The sequence below is a fragment of the Ambystoma mexicanum genome, chromosome 3q (assembly GCF_040938575.1).
Source record: "Ambystoma mexicanum isolate Mex_15411 chromosome 3q, UKY_AmexF1_1, whole genome shotgun sequence".
In the NCBI taxonomy this organism is placed as follows: domain Eukaryota; kingdom Metazoa; phylum Chordata; class Amphibia; order Caudata; family Ambystomatidae; genus Ambystoma; species Ambystoma mexicanum.
This window is the reverse complement of record NC_090926.1, coordinates 344,106,701-344,123,503: the sequence shown is the minus strand read 5'-3', so window position 1 is coordinate 344,123,503 and position 16,803 is coordinate 344,106,701. Positions and strand designations below refer to the sequence as shown.

The 16,803-nt window shown below is 47.5% G+C and overlaps 1 protein-coding gene across 5 annotated transcripts in view; it reads right to left on the bottom strand.

Annotated features, from left to right (window-relative positions):
• FAXDC2 (fatty acid hydroxylase domain containing 2) overlaps positions 1-16,803 on the bottom strand; it is a 707,939-nt gene that overhangs the window by 162,805 nt on the left and 528,331 nt on the right. The window contains exon 3 of one of the 5 annotated variants that reach the window (XM_069653969.1): positions 8,365-8,454. The exons of the other annotated variants lie outside the window; for them this stretch is intronic. The gene's annotated coding sequence lies outside the window, so the exon portion shown is untranslated. The remainder of the gene's footprint in view (positions 1-8,364; positions 8,455-16,803) is intronic. 5 annotated transcript variants of the gene reach the window in all.

Sequence of the window (16,803 nt, the reverse complement as noted above, 5' to 3'; positions counted from 1 at the left end):
ACATGATATACAGAAGCCAATGCCCATTACCTCCCTATCCGGGATCGAATTCAATTCAAAACCCTCACCCTAACACACAAATGTCTGGCTCACACTGCCCCGAAATACCTGTCCAATGAAATCATCAAATCTCAATCTAACAAACCAACCCGAGCTGCCCACTCCCACTGCCTATGCATACCTAGATTTAAACTCCAAAAATCTGGAGGCCGCAGCTTCCCGGTGGTGGCGGCCAAATACTGGAATGCCCTGCCATCTCACTTAAGAGCTGAAACCTCACTCTGGTCCTTCCGTAAAGGCCTCAAAACCTGCCTCTTCTCTCAGGACGCATAACCTCCCGCTAGTCCTCTTTTCAGTTAGTCAATGACTTGGGTAACGTACTTCAAGTAATGACAAATATACCTGTACTAACACTGCTACTGGTCTTAGTTAAAATCAACTGAGCCTCTGTAACAGTCACTAGTTGCCTTTGTGCTCATGTAATTGCTACTGTAACTGTACGAATATAAATTGTGCTCCAAGTTAAACCTAACTGCGCTTTCTGTACCAGCACCTAGATGCCTTCGGGTTTTGTGCCCTCTACAAATGAAAAAATAAATGCTGACATATTGTGAGTGCACCTTAATGAAAATGATTTACCGTAACACAGCTGCCATATTGTGGCACAGTTTCATAAAAATGTACAGTGGCAGTGCGGGCATATTGTGGTGGCTGCAGCCTCATAAAAGTAATATACAGTGGCAGAGCTGCTATATATTGTGGGAGCAGCACCATGAACATGATATACAGTATGAATGCTGGCAAATATGGGAGCAGCACCATGAACGTGATATACAGTTAAAATGCGGGCATATATCAGTACAGTTTCATGAAAGTTATTTACAGTGGCAGTGTTGGTATTTTGGTATTTCATGTCTGGGCAGTATCATGCATGGATTATGGCATATATTATGGGTGTAGCATCATGTAAATGATGTCATATATTGTGTGTACAACATCACAATGATGCCATTTATTGTGGGGGTAGCAACATGATGCAATGCGGACATATATTGTGGATGCAGTCATCATACAAATGGTGTCAAATGCTCCTGTGTGCTCTTGGTCACTTAGTATTTATTGGATCTGTTATATGTGTTACCCTAGAGAACCAATTGAAAAGTGAATGGCATTCTACCCTCTTTTGCTAACAATTGAGCAGTAAAGTGAAACATTTCAACCCATTATTTAAAGTAGTCACCCACTCCCCAATTTCCCCTATATTACTTAGGGCCCCTAGCTGCACTTGGTTGCTCACACTGATGTGGCAGAGATGTTAAGGCCCCTCCACTGAAAGTGTGTAGTGGCCTTGACTAATTTACAATGTATGTGCCCCCCTCACATGCCCTCTCTGGTACCCATAGCTTCCTCTGCCATGTGGCCTGACATACCCTCTTCTCAACACCCCTCAACTGTTAGCTTCCACCCCTTTAGTCTTCTTTGAGAAAAGGTAGCAGAATTAATCACTGACACATGTCAAGATTGAAGTGCAGAGGTTCATGCAACACTGGTTTCCAGTCACTGGCCTCTGCCTCCTTCTACCAAATGACTCCTACTCTGGGGAGGCTATTGGGCCCAATCCTCAAAAGTTCTGCACAATAACAGACTATTGTCCCACCCGTCACTGCTTTGCAGTGCTCCAGCTCCTAGTATGACACACATCCCTCTTCCCATGTGGAAAGGACACTGAACACATTTCATAATCCTTCATCTAGTAATGGGCTGTCCTCACTCGCATACTTTTTCCTATGACTCCTCCCAAGACACTAGCATCTCCTCTTCACTTCTGAACCTAACTGCAATCCAGATTTCCTTTTCGAGTGTCAGAATCTTTCTGCATATCTGACAACCTTATCACTGGGTTGGGTCAGACCAACTCTTCATCTATCCATACTATTCTCATTTTCTCTCATCTCTGGCCCAATTGCCTATCCTGTTTAGGTTTCATACTGCATGCCCATGCACCGGCACAGTATTATGATATTTTTTATGATTCATATTTTTCCACTTTCATTCCCTAATCTCTTCTCCTCCAGTCTCCCACATTAAAATGTCTTCTCATTGGTTTCCCTGTTTTTTGATTGCACACCATTTCACATTTCTCCTGCAATCGCCTCATCCTTCTCTATACTTTCTGAGTTTCTGCATTTTCTTCCCCTACTTTCTCAATGACCCACGTGGGATTGAGTCTCAAATTGCTCTTTTGTCCCCTCACCAGCTTAAAAATGAAAACTGCTGTTGCCGTTGTTTTTTTATTCTACAATACCTTCTTAAGGGTAGATTGCACATTCATACTATTGCTCAGTGCTTGTTTAATGGCGCCTTCACTTACTCTAATGAGGCACTCACCATCCTGTTTAGTTTCTGAGTGGTACAATGAAGCATGTTGCTATTTGATCCCCTGAGAAGCACAATATTCCTTCACTTTTCTGACAAACTCTGGTACTCTTTCATCCTGCAACTTTGCAGTATATACCTAACTCCTAAAGATCTGATCGAAGAACTCCATCACTAGTTTTCCAGTTACTTGCTCTACCATCTTTATTTCTGGTCATTTAGAGAAGTGATCTCTCATAGTATGGTAAACCTTTCCTTTCCTGTAGGTTACTGTATGGTAATCCTTACCATGCCTCTCAGGGATGTGTATGCAAAACAGGGTTCTATGTCACGCACATTTTTTCAAAGTAAGTCTTGCTGAAAAAATTACTTTGAAAAACACTCATCGATTTTTCTTTTTCTTTTGTCCTCCCCCCAAAATCCCCTTTTCCTATACTCTTACTCCTACCCCAACTCCCTCCAACCAACACGATACCAGGACACAGGAGTTCTCTGATTCTTTGGGCTCTTATCAGAGTTGATAAATGGCCTGCCATCTCGTACTGCATTCTCTATTTGGTATGCATTGCCTAAGAGCAACTTAGCGACTCCTTTGCCACTACACCGGAGGCACCTTAAGAATTGAGTCCTTTGGGACTGTCTGTCATTCCCCTAGGGTTCACTTTAAAGTAATCTCCCGGCAGTTACTCTACTCTGGAAGGCTACACACTATAGAGACCAGTAACTCCCTCTGATTACGGATCACCCTACCTGCACAACCCTCTTAGGAAGGGAATAGGCAGGACGCATTCAGCGCCTACCGCCGGTGTCCAGTCAAAGCTTTGAATGCATAGTTTCGAAATACAATACTTTCGAAACAAAAGGATCGAAAAAATTTATTTGAATGCATTTCTTTTAATGTAAATGTTTTTTTTTTGGTTCGTATAGTAAAACAAGTGGTTTTTGCCAAAAATAACCATGGTTTGGGGGGGGGGGGGGGGGGGGGAACCCCCCCAAAAAAAGAAAAAAAAATGCATTTAAAAAAAAAATTTCCCGATCCTTTTGTGTCGAAACTTTTGTATTTCGACACTATGACTGTCGAACAAGTGACTAGGAACCCCTACTGCCATTACATAAGTTTGGCATCACCCTCTACGTACACCGGTATAAGGGAAAAGGAAACTAGAAAACCTACATCCCAAACTCGAGTGCAACTATCACGTCTAAACACACATAAGAAACCAGGGTCCACTCCGGACGAATGTTCTGGACTTGTGCCCCCTAGTACAGAAACATGTTGAGTTTTTTGTGTAATGTTGAACACAATGATAGATGAAATGAATGCAACAAACTAATAATTGTTTATAAAGGGCCTTGTGTTTTTCAAATTTGAAAGAGAAGCTAGGAATTGAAACGTATTACCTCTGAGCATTACAATACCCTGGCCACATCCTGTGGCACGGTTTGTCTTTATGTGTTTTTTTAATGATATTTTGTATGACATTGAATAGATTAAGGATTGATGATTAAAATGATTTTAAATTACTGGAAGTAGCCCCCCTTTCATTGTAGTTCCCTAGTTCCGAACCTCTCAGACAAGCCTCTATCTCCTTGAGTTTTTGCATATCTAATCCCTCCCAGGAACAGATAGAGGCAGCACTTGGACATTTGTTAAATAAGTGCACACCCGGGGTTCCTCTATCATTCTGAGATTAATTGCTAGCCACCAAAACATTTGCTGCACCTTGCACTTCCTACCCGTTATGCAGGTTCCCCTTCATGTGCCATATCTATTATTCTTTCTGTCCGTATTTGTGGCGGAAAACACATTGTTTCTCATCACCAATCCATCTTCTATAAATATCTAATTTCTTGCTTCCCAAATTCCCCATGTCTCTCTTATGACACCCTTTTTTCAAAGGAAGCCTTTAACAGCCACTATTCTTACTCTTTCCTCATTACAATCCTCTCTAGCAACTTCACTCATACTTACATTGGCATGATTCCCATTTGGATTTGCTACCCACAATGTCTAGGATAGGAGCGTGGAAAAACACCCCCTATCAGGAACGTGTATGTCGCTTCTGTCAAACTGAAGTTGAAATACCTAGACATTTACTGGCAGCTTGCAGAGAACTGAATGATCTTTACTTGAGGCGATACCATAACCTGTGCAATGAATTGAAATAGTTTTACTCTGATCAATCATGGGGGGGTTCTAAACTTAGCGGCCAGTACTGAGTTACATTTGACAATGTATCACATTTGGCTGCACATTTTGAATCGTTTAGAAAACATACTATTATGGAGAAAAAAAAAGAGATAAATCAAATTAGTATTCTAAGGCAACGATTTTAAATTCGTTCTCTATCATTTAACAAAACATGAAATTAGTTATGTTTTAACACTATATGAAGTATGTGAATGTATATCTGGAAATGTATTGATAATATGTATTTTAATAGGGTTTGAAGATGAATTTATAGTGATTGAATATTGTATAGAATAGTATAACATGTATTATGTTTTACTGTTTTATTGCTGTACTCATGTAGTGTTAAAAGGTTTAATTAACTAAAAAACATTGGCAAGCACATACTCCTCCAAGTCACTCATATCCCCGTCCAATGCTGCTAGAGGCATTCTCAATTAAAAAAATCTTCAATATAGTTTTGTTTCCTCAGCAAGTATTGAATTTCGTACTTGTGCTCCTGCACTTGCATTCTAAATTCTGCCAGTCTCAGTGTGGCCCTTGACAATCCTTTGACTGTAAGCATCTCTGCTAATTTGTTATGGTCTGTTCTTGAAGTCAGCTTCTGGCCACAGACATACTTACAGATGTATTCCATCAGTGAACAGCAAGCCAGGAGTTCACGTTCTATCACCGAGTACCTTGAATCCTTGTCAGTTACTGCTCTTAATGTGAAACAAATACATTGCTCTTGGATGCCCAATGTCTGCGAGAGTATAACCCTCAAGTTCTCTTCGTGCTGGCATCCAGTGAGAGGCATGAGGGGTGGCTCAACTCATAACTGCCCAAGTTTGGTGCATGGAAAATTCCCTCTTTTATCCTCTTGACTACTTCTTTACACTGTTGGCTCCACTTAAATTCCACATTTATCATCATGAAACACCTAAAAGGGTATGTAATATTCACACACATTTGTATAAACATATTAGAAGAAAATCCCACTAACCGTCAGTATTAACTCAGCACCCTTATTATTACTTGGGGTAAGAGCATCGTTATGACATTAAGTAAACTTTCCTTTGGCTTGTATCCTTCTTTGCTCACAGTATACCCTATAATTTGACCTCCACTTTGCCCTGTACTTTATTACACAACTCTATAGTTAACCCTCTTTTCCTCAATATGTGAAGAACATGCTATTGTTTTACATTGTGGTCCATCCTTCCGCCACCCATGTACCAATATGTCGTCCTGGTAGACAAGAACACCTTTCATCCCCTTGAACATGCGGAACATTGCCCTCTGAAACCCGGCTGCCCGGTAGGAAAGTCCTAATGGCATGCTCCAGTATCTAAAGGTGCCAAATGAAGTGATCGGTGATGGTGGTTTGTTACATTCCTCATGCAACTGAATGTGTCTAAGAAGGCAGAATAGTATGAGCTTTTGGGAATTTTAGTAATAAAATGTTGTGGGAAGATCTAGCTCTGAAAGAGAGGTCTGCCTATCAATGCTCGATTCTGGAAAGAATAGTGCAAGCATGTAACTCTGCTGGGCCTGTATACTGAAGTCTCTCAGCAGCTGCCTTACAGGTTGGCATCCCAGCAGTACAAAGTGACATGTACATTCTTGGCAACAGACTAATGGAGCCAAATGTCCCAGTAACCAGGATCGGAATTTAACCGTGGGCAGCTATGAATCTAAATATTACCGGCCAAAAACATTTGGGGTCATTTTAGTGACATCAGGCTTCTAGTGAACTTCATGTTAGGGAATCCAGTGCATTTACTGTCTGGACTGAGTTTTACCGAAAACAGACCATTTGGGGTGTGCCCCAGCAAAAGCCATTGTCTACCTTGGGAAAGGTTTGTTACCTTCTATAAAGACTGGAACTGCCTCCAGGGGGCAGGGAGCGGTCCAGTGCCTCAGAGGACAGGCTCAGCCAGATCAAAGGAAAACATAGCAGGGTGGTAATTAACAGAGACTCTTTGATTTAGGCAAAAAGGAGAGGGTTCAAGTTATGAAAGTCACGAGAGACACATCAGTCCTATGGGGTCCCGCCATCTTGGATTCTGCCAGGTTTCCCAAACTTCCTGTAACCCCTTCTGCAAAGCACTCTAGGTATGACATCACCAGAAAAAGAAAAGAAAGATTCAGAAACAGCAGCCAGGATTGGCCCCTTTACAGACGATGAGAAAGGAAGAATTCCACTGCAGAAGATTGCCTATTAAAGGCGGTGAGACCACCCACCTGGTGGAATCATCTTTAGACAACTGAAGAAGAATTAAATCTGAAACTTTGTTGTTTGTAGAGTCTGCTCCAAAGTCCTCTTCCAAAGAGGTGAAGACAAACACCACCAAGAAAAGGGCACGCCCTTTCCCTTAACCTCCCCAGAGGATTATTGGTAATTCCCAGTTGGCTGGACAATGCCTACTACAGGCTGAGATCACTGGCACCTAGGAATATGCTCACTGGAGATGAGAGAACTGTACACCTGTTCTCTAAAATCCTTCATGGCTGGGAAGTGCAAAACCAAGGACTTACCCTGCCCTGGGAGAACCAGGACAGGGACCCCCCCCCCCCATCAACCAGAAGTTAAGAAACTACTCCTGATCCTGTTTTCCAGCTTCAATCTGGTGGGACTGCTTCAAAATGCTATTCCAAGTCACTGACAGCTTTGACACACGCTGCTTTTCAATAAACTTACGTGTCCCATCACTTGCCTGCACTACAGCTGTTTTCAAGCTCATTGCCACTGAAGAACTGTATTGCCTCTGTGTACCTCTTTAAGCCAAACACTAGCATTGTCTGCCTGCTGTGCACCTGATTCCAGCTAATCACAGCTTCTGGAAAGCACTGCATCGCTGGGCCATATCGAGCCACCTCGACTGTCTTGATGCCCTTGATCCTTTGCGAACAACCAAATAAAAATATCTTGTTGACAACTTGATCCGTTGAAAACACCTACAAGCCTGGCTCGATGCTTTTGAACAATAAGAGCAAGCATTAATTGTATGTGAAGTGTTTCTGACCACCTGACCAACTTCATGGGCCATAGTGATAGTAAGACCATACGCTTTACCTTTTTAAAATACATCGTCTGCTGCACTGATATTGTTACTGAAATCATTGCCTATGGACCCAAGTCTTCAGACTGAGAGGGACCTTTTCTTTACAAAGTTTGCATATTATGTGTCTTCTTTTACGAGGTGGGTTGTAGTGTTTTTGATTAGTGTGTTGTACTTGTGGTTTAATTAAAGTATCCTATTTTTGTACAGACCCATGGTTAGACTCTTTTCTTTTCAAACCACAGAACTAGTGTTTGGTCTGCTTATGTGCTAGCTCACAACCCTCCTGAAATGTATTTCATGCCTCTCTGCCTATGCAACCTTAAAGAGGTGAAGGAAGTATACCAACATGCTCTCTGTGCCACTTGTAAAAAAAGCCAGAGCGGGCGGATCCAGTTTCCCCTATCTCGCACCCATTCACTGGAATGCCCTTCCACCCACGATCCGAGGTGAGGCCTCCGTCACCACCTTCCGCAAAGCTATGAAAACTATCCTCTTCACATAAGGCCTCGCACACTAGCATGAATACTCACCACATGACCCAATGCATAAGTTGTAACACAATGACCAAGTGCAATGGCTGTAACAACAGTATGATGTTCTGTAGTATTCACAATGTATCAACGACCGCCACTATGCCTGTACCTGTGTAACTCAGTTTTTTGCAAGTAACAGCGCCTCAATGCCCTTGGGCTGCTTGCACGCTATATAAATATGAATAAATCAAATAAATAAATACATGCCGGGCCGTACCTGTTTCTTCTTTATGATTGGGATTACTGCTGGTTTAGTAATGGTGTTTGCAGTGTTACAGCTAAGTGGTGTATCGGCCACTTCTACCCCCTAAAAATAGACAAATACTCCCCAATTAATAAAAATAGGCAGTACAAATACTCCCAACAAACAATAAGAAACAAGACACGTAGGACCTTATGCCCTTGCTTTCACCCACACAGCTCCATGGATATATTTGCACCAGTACTGCACATAGTACCGTAGGAAGAAAGTAGTAATATTACTTGCTGATACGAAGAGGGGAAACATGTATCTTTTAATGGACATGTATAACTATGTGCATAGAAGAACAAGTTACTTTCTTACCTGGTAACGTTCTTTCGATGGGATGGTCCGACGACGTATTCCATATCTATGACATGTAATCACCACAGCTGTGCTGCTTCGGAAACTTTTTTCGGCGTCTGCGTCCTGCGTCGATGAGCCGTCGTCGAGGCCCTCCTCCGACGTCCGACGTCATCCGATGTGATAAGTAGGACGCACGACGCCCGTAGCCTCAGTTGTAGTTTTTTCCCCCAGAACGTGTGACACAAGTCAACTGCCAGTCAGACACAAAGCCTTGCGGAACGTAAGCTGCAAACGCAAAAGAAATTCTGCAGTGGGGAAGGCAGGGCGGGAGCGATATGGAATACGTCGTCGGACCATCCCATCGAAAGAACGTTACCAGGTAAGAAAGTAACTTGTTCTTCGAGGGGATTGGGTCCTCCGACGTATTCCATATCTATGACAGACTCCCAAAGCAGTACCAGAGCAAGGAGGAGGGAAAGAATTTAGAATCAAGATTTAGAATAGCCAATCAAATAGCAGAGCAAAGGACCGCCTTGCCAAAGGCCAGATCCTGTGCTCGGATGGAATCGAGGGAATAGTGACGTACAAATGTATGTACTGAAGCCCAGGTGGCTGCATCACAGATGTTGCGAATAGGAACACCCCTCTGCAGGGCAGTAGACGCAGCCATACCCCTGGTAGAATGGGCCCGCAAGCCAGCTGGTGGGTCCTTACCCGCCAAGCGGTAGCACTCCGAGATGGCCAAAATAATCCAGCGAGACAAAGTCTGTTTCGTCACAGCTTGCCCCAAACGCTTTCCAGCAGAACCAATAAAGAGTTGATCGTCCACTCTGACCCGGGACATGCGTGAAACATAAAAGCTCAAAGCTCTCCTAGGATCAAGCCTATGGAGCCTCTCCTCTTCCTTACCAGGATGCGGAGGAGGATAGAATGCCGGAAGAACAACCTTCTGGGCCAAATGAAATTCCGTCACTACCTTCGGAAGAAAAGAAGGACGAACTCTAAGGACAACCCTGTCCTTGTGAAATACAGTGAAGGGAGGCTTAACAGAAAGTGCCTGTAACTCACTCACTCTGCGAGCGGAAGTAACCGCAACTAAAAACACAGTTTTCAGAGTTAACAGCCTCAAAGGGCAAGAATGTAAAGGCTCAAACGGAGCACCCATAAGAAACTTAAGAACAAGGTTTAAATCCCAACCGGGCACCAGGAAAGGTGACGGAGGGAACACATTAGTGAGCCCTTTCAGAAACTGTGAAATCAAAGGGATTTTAAAATAAGAACACTCTTCAGACAAGCGCTTAAAGATAGACAGCGCCGCCAGGTAACCTTTAACGGTACCCACTTGCAAGCCCCTGTGGGCCAAAGAAAGTAAAAAGGACAGAACCATGGGGATGTCACATGCAAAAGGAGCCACATTCTGAACTCTGCACCAGTCGCAGAACTTACGCCAACGGTACAGAGACTTTGTTGCTGGCCTTCGGGCCGAAAGCAACACCTCCATCACGTCCTCAGGGAGGTCCCAATCCTTATACCTCAACCTTTCAGAAGCCAAGCGTGAAGGTTGAGGGATCTGACCTCTGGATGGAGAACCTGACCCCCTCCCGTGAGAGCAGATAGTCTCGGTAGGGAAGACGACGTGGAGGGCAGATGGATAAGTCGAGAAGGTCCGGGTACCACGTCCTCCAAGCCCACGCCGGGGCAATGAGGATCATCCGGGAACCGAACTTCCGTAACCTCCGCAGCACTTGCGGGATGACGGGGACTGGAGGAAACGCGTACAGCAGCGGGAATGACCACTCCACCACAAACGCGTCTCCTAAGGCTCCTTTTGGAGGAAATTCCCGCGAGCAAAACCTTTCGCACTTCCGGTTGACACTGGAGGCGAAGAGATCCACTTGAGGGGTCCCCCAAAGGGCGAAGATCTCCAGGAGAATCTCCTGAGCCACCTCCCACTCGTGAGAGATTGCGCTCTGCCTGCTCAGAGCGTCCGCCGTCACGTTCTCGACTCCGGCCAGATGAACTGCCGAGATCGAAACTTCCTGCTGGATGGCCCAGAACTCGAGCTGCATCGCCTCCCTGCACAGAGGAAGTGACCCTGCCCCCCCCTTTTTGTTGAGGTAGTGCATGGCCACTGTATTGTCCGTCAGGATCAGGACACTCTTTCCTCGCACAGTCGGCAGAAAAGCCTTCAGGGCTAGCCTGATGGCCCTCAGCTCCAAAAGATTGATATGGAGTCTGGACTCCGACGGAGACCAACGACCGCTGACTGTCAGCCCGTTGGCATGAGCTCCCCATCCCGTGAGGGATGCATCCGTCACGATCGTCACCTCCGGCCAGGGAAGCCAAAAAGGAGCCCCCTTCATCAAGTTGCCTTCGACGGCCCACCACAGAAGATCCCGGGCGACCGAGGGCGGCACCTGAACCGGGTCCGACATCCTGCCGGAGGACTGCGACCATTGCGTCTTGAGCGCCCACTGCAAAGATCTCATCCGCAGGCGAGCCTCTGGCACCAGAAGAATGCAGGATGCCATGAGGCCGAGCAACCTCAAGAACTCGAACGCAGGGAGCGTCTGGGCATGCTGAAACTTGTGCACCATCTGCTGAATGTGAAGAGCCCTCACCTGGGGAGGAAAACACTGCCCCAGGGAAGTGTCGAGCACCGCTCCGATGTACTGGAGCTGCTGTGTTGGCGTCAAATGGGACTTCTTTAAATTGAGGGAGAAGCCCAGCCTGTGAAGGGAGCGGCAGGTGACGGACAGATGATCCAGGACTTGCTCGGGAGAGCTCCCCCTGATCAACCAATCGTCCAGGTAGGGGTAGACGTGAATCCCCCCTTGCCTGAGATGCGCTGCCACCACCACCATGAGCTTGGTGAAAACCCTCGGGGCGGAGGTCAAACCGAACGGCAGGACCCGAAACTGAAAGTGCGAGTCGCCAACCGCGAACCTCAGGTACTTCTTGTGCTTGGGATGGATCGGCACATGGAAGTAAGCATCCTTGAGGTCGAGTGACACCAACCAGTCCTGAAGCTGAAGGGCCTGGAGGACTTGAGAGAGAGTAACCATCTTGAACTTGTCCTTCCTGAGGAGTATGTTCAAACCGCGCAAGTCCATGATGGGTCTCAATCCCCCGTCTTTCTTCGAAATCAAAAAATAAGGGGAATACCATCCCTTGTTCCTCTCCGCTACAGGCACCAGTTCTATGGCGCCTTTCTCCAGCAGGGCTTGAATTTCCTGCGCAAGGAGCGGATCCGGACTCTGCAAAGAGAGGTTCCCCGGTGGATTGTCGCGAGGCCTGTGCCGAAAGGGAAGACAGTAGCCGTGGGTTATGATCTCCAGAACCCACACATCTGAAGTAATGGCTTGCCACTCTACAAGATGCTGCGCCAGCCTTCCCCCCAACCGGCGAACCATGGGACATGGCCTCACGACTGAGTAGGAGCGGCTGCAGCGTTACCTGAGGGCAAAGAGGCAACTGCCCGAGCGGCCTTGGCACCACGGGTACCCTGTCGTCCACCTCTGGTACCCCTGCGATGGCCTCTTTGACTGCCAGCTCCTCTCGCTTTACTGAAGGATGAGTAATAGCGAAAGGAACCACCCCTCCACTGCTGTCCCCTAGGACGAAAAGGCAGAGGTTGGCGAACTGCAGCGCCCAACGACTTCGCTGCAGCTTTTGAGGTCTGCAACCTCTCAAGGCTCTCGTCAGCCTTGCTGCCAAAAAGGTGTTCACCGTCAAAGGGCATGTTGAGGAGCCGGGACTGCACATCAGGAGCAAACCCCGATTTCCGCAACCACGCAAACCTGCGTATCACGGTGCTCGCCGCCATGGACCTACTGACGCATTCAGCTAAATCCAAACCCGACTGAACGGACTCACATGGCATCCTTACCATCCTGGACCACAGCAAGGAAACCATCCCGTTCGTCCCCTTCGGGAATATGATCAGCCGCCAACGCAACACAGTTCCACAGAGTGTGTGTGAAACGAGACAAGGCACAAATGGAGTTGGCCGCCTGAAGCGCCATACCACCAGAAGAAAACACTTTCTTCGCCCAGCCATCAAAACGTTTGTCGTCCCTATCAGGAGGGATGGTAGGGTACGACGCCTGTTTTGCCGGGGCCGTGGCCGCCTGCACCACCAAACTCTCTGGAGTGGGGTGCCTGGTCAAGTAGCAGGGGTCGCTACTGGCTGGACGGTATTTTCGCGACAAGGATCTGCCCACCGCCGGAAGACTCTCTGGAGCAGTCCAAGCCGCCGCCACCCTTCTCTGTAAAGCCATATGGAACGGCAGTACCGGGTCAGTTGGGGGACCAACATCAAGGATGTCCGTCAGATCATCCTGCACAAACTCCCCTGGGGGAGCAGACCATCCCAAGTACTCAGAAACCCTAGCCATAAGGCGCCGGTACGAGGAATCGGCATGAGAGCCAGGCTCAGGCCTACAAAACTCCACCTCCGGAGAGGTGTCCAGTCCACTGGCATCATGCAGTGACTGTCTCAAATCGTCAAACTGACTATGGCCCGAGACAATTTCATCTGGAACCTGACTTGGAACCAGGCCATCAGAATCCTCATCCGCCTCTGAAATATAGTCCAGGTGGCGAAAAGAAGGCACCCGAGAGTGCTTGCTCTTAACCAGAGCCTTCCTAGGGGGTACTCCCGTGCCACGGGGTACCTCCGACACGAAAGGCGTCGATGGCGTCGAGCGAATCGGCGCCGGCGTTGAGAGAACCGGCATCGGCGCCGAGAGGATCGGCGTCGACGTCAGACGCAGCGCCTCCAGCATCGGCGGCGTCGACACAGCCCTCGAGGCCGGAGCCCCGAGCGTGTCCCTCGACGACCCGAGCGTCGACGGCCTCGACGACTTCCTCAAAGCCGGAGCCTCGAGAAAGCCTGTCGACGCCCTCGACGCCTCAGACGTCGATGTCTTCCTCGAAGACTTCACAGGAGCACACGGTCTCGAACGCGTCGAGGACCGGGACCTGGAACGGGTACGGCGAGAACGAGTCTCCTTGTCTGAACGGGACCTCTCCCGTGACTCGTGCTGACCACTCATGCGAGCGGTGTCTCTCGACTTCACACGACCGACCCCACTCGGGGGCGCGGACGGCTTAGTACCCTGCGACTCAAGAATCGCCAGCATTTTCTTCCCGAAGGAAGCCCATTCCTCCGGCGTCGCACGGCTGGTGGGGTAAGTGACTTGCCGGGCAGAGTCCTCCGAGGAGGACCTGGAAGACGACCGGTGTCGGCGCTTCCGAGAACGCCTCGAAGATGCTGAGGAGTGGCGAGACCGACTCCTAGAAGGAGACCCACGAGACTTCCGATGATGACGCGGAGAGTCGCCCTTCGAATCATCTGTCGAAAGCCCCGCAGACTTCGACTTCCTGGGCTTGGACACCCGACCTACCGACAACTTCTTCTTACGTTCGCGTAAGGCCTTGGACGTGAGCGACTGGCAGTCGATACAGTCATCCGTGTCGTGGGCCTCCCCGAGGCACCAGAGGCAGGCGTCGTGCGAGTCCGTCACCGACATCTTGGACCCACACTCCCCGCACTTCTTGAAACCCGGACGCGGGGTCGAAGACGAAGTAGAAGACATCTCACAAAACCAACAGGTTCGACAGAACCGAGAAGAACAGAACTCCAAAGAGACGAGGCGTGAACCGAGATAACACGAAGCAACACATTCGCAGAAAAAACGGAACTGAAGCTACGGGCGTCGTGCGTCCTACTTATCACATCGGATGACGTCGGAGGAGGGCCTCGACGACGGCGCATCGACGTCATCGACGCAGGACGCAGACGCCGAAAAAAGTTTCCGAAGCAGCACAGCTGTGGTGATTACATGTCATAGATATGGAATACGTCGGAGGACCCAATCCCCTCGAAATAATTATTACAAAACCATTTCTGTGTTCCAGTCAAAACATTTTTACTCGCTTATAAAATACACTTGTTGAGAATTGGACATACTTATTTACTCCCTAAATAATAATTGTACTCCCAACTTTAATAAATAGAGAATAAATTACTCTCAGTTCAAAATCCTATCTGGAGCACTGAGTGATGGTCTGAATAGGTGTTTAATCCACTAGTCATCCCAGTACTCCTGCAGAGTAAAATCTCAGGTTTCCTCTGAGTATTAACCCCAAGAGCAGGATCTGGGTACACAGGGTAGGTGGGAGGCATTACAAGAAAGCAAGAGCAGGGGCTTGTTTGTGAGTGTGGAGAAATGGCTATCCTATCTTTTCCTTAACATTAGCCTTTGCAGCACACTGGAGCCGTCCCAACTGAAGATGGAGGGCATGTTAGTGAACACTGATTGGATAAGGAGTTCCATGAGGTAGTTTGGAATCTTCACTAAGATTCTAAACTGCCTTTCGCTCCAGCTTAGCACCAAGAAGGTCACAGCAACCAGAGTTCCAGAGTATATCTAATGAAAAATCAAGAGGAAGAGACTTTAAAAGAAGATGCAGAATCTAGAGACTTTACCACATTCCACTAGGAATCAGATACGTGCTGAAATACGTTTAGATGAAAATAATTCTAAATAGAAAGAATCTGAAACCGTTTTACCCAAAATAATTCAATGTTTATTTGAGACTGTATTATGGCAGGAAAACGAATTCAGGAAGATATTTGGTAGAAATGCCTGTGTAAAGTATTATTGGTAAAAAGTTCAGAAAACCTGTTAAACAAGTGTTTGCAGCAGCACATGTTGCATAGAGACTGAGCGCTAAGTTCTTGCAGCATTTCCAACGGAATCTTCGGTGCGCAAGCAGCGAACATTGCTGTGAGAGGATTAGATAAAAGGACCCTGCGGCGTGAGCACATGTAACCAGGAAGCAAGTATCTTTTATTAGCGCTGTGAGGAGACTTGTGAGCATGGGTGAGAAGAGCAACTTTGTTTCCCTTGTGTAGAGAGTGTCGTGTGGTGACCTAGAAGGCAGAAACATGCTGCAACAACAGCGGACCGCATCGGAGAGCAGAGATACAAAGCGAGCTCTAGAATACACGGGTAAGCAGGGTTGCTGGCATAAGGAAAATCATTCCTTTTTAAGCAGAGGAAAGGGATTTGACAGCGCAACGTAAATTAAATACTCCTACATCCCGTCCCCTTTCCTCCATACTTGTGGGACATTCCATCCTTCGGGACGGGACTGGAGCACTTTTAAAGCATCAAAAATAAGAATTGTTGTCCTTCTTTTATTTTTATGTGGAGCTACCGCACGTGACTATAGCCCCGCCCTCCTGAGCTCTGACCCACGGATCGCCCTTCAGTCCTTTTCTCAGGGTCAAACGCACTAGCATCACAGGGAATATTTGTCTTTTTTGTTCCCTTGTTCTTCAATACTGCTCCAGTTCCACGGTCATCTCTTCTTCCATCTATGCCGGAGCGTCTGGGATTCGTGTCCTGTTCATCCTGTGAACGTCGCTTCGGGAAGGCGGATCCCCACTCTCGTTGCCGCTGGGACGCGTGCTTCTACTGAGACTCCCTCTCCGTCCGGGCACTCCAACGTCAGCTTGTCAGGTGGGAGGAGGTGTTTCAATGCGTTCCTCCTCCGCATTTACAGCTCTTCATTGAAGAAAAAAGGAGATGGCCAGTAAGTTTGTTCTTTTTCAGGGCACTCCGGTCGGGGGACTCCTTCCCGGGGTATTCCGGGTCCGGGAGGGGCTCAAAAGGCTCTATTACCAGGGATACCCCTGAGGTGTCCTGCAAGGGATCTAACAGGCGCACCGGAGTATCCTCTGAGGATCCTGGTTAAGGGGCTGCCAAGAACGGATCTTCATCCGAGGTTCCCCCTTTGGGGGCTAAAGTTGGGCCCAGTTCTTCTGGCGCTGTTTTCACTGGGGTCAGCCCTGAGGTTTCCACTTCTGGAACTAAGTGTACCGAGTCTCGGCTTGAGGTCCCTCTCAAGGCAACTAAACCTACCAGGATTATTCCCAAGGTTCTCCTTCTTGGGGCTATTTCTAAAACTGGCAAGCTTCGGGGGGTGACTCCAAGCCTTCCCACACTCAGACCTGCGGTGGAACCAATCCTGCTGAGGGGGCACAGAAGCCGGTCACGCGCCATAAGTCTTCTCGTACCAGCTCTGCCGAGGCTCCCT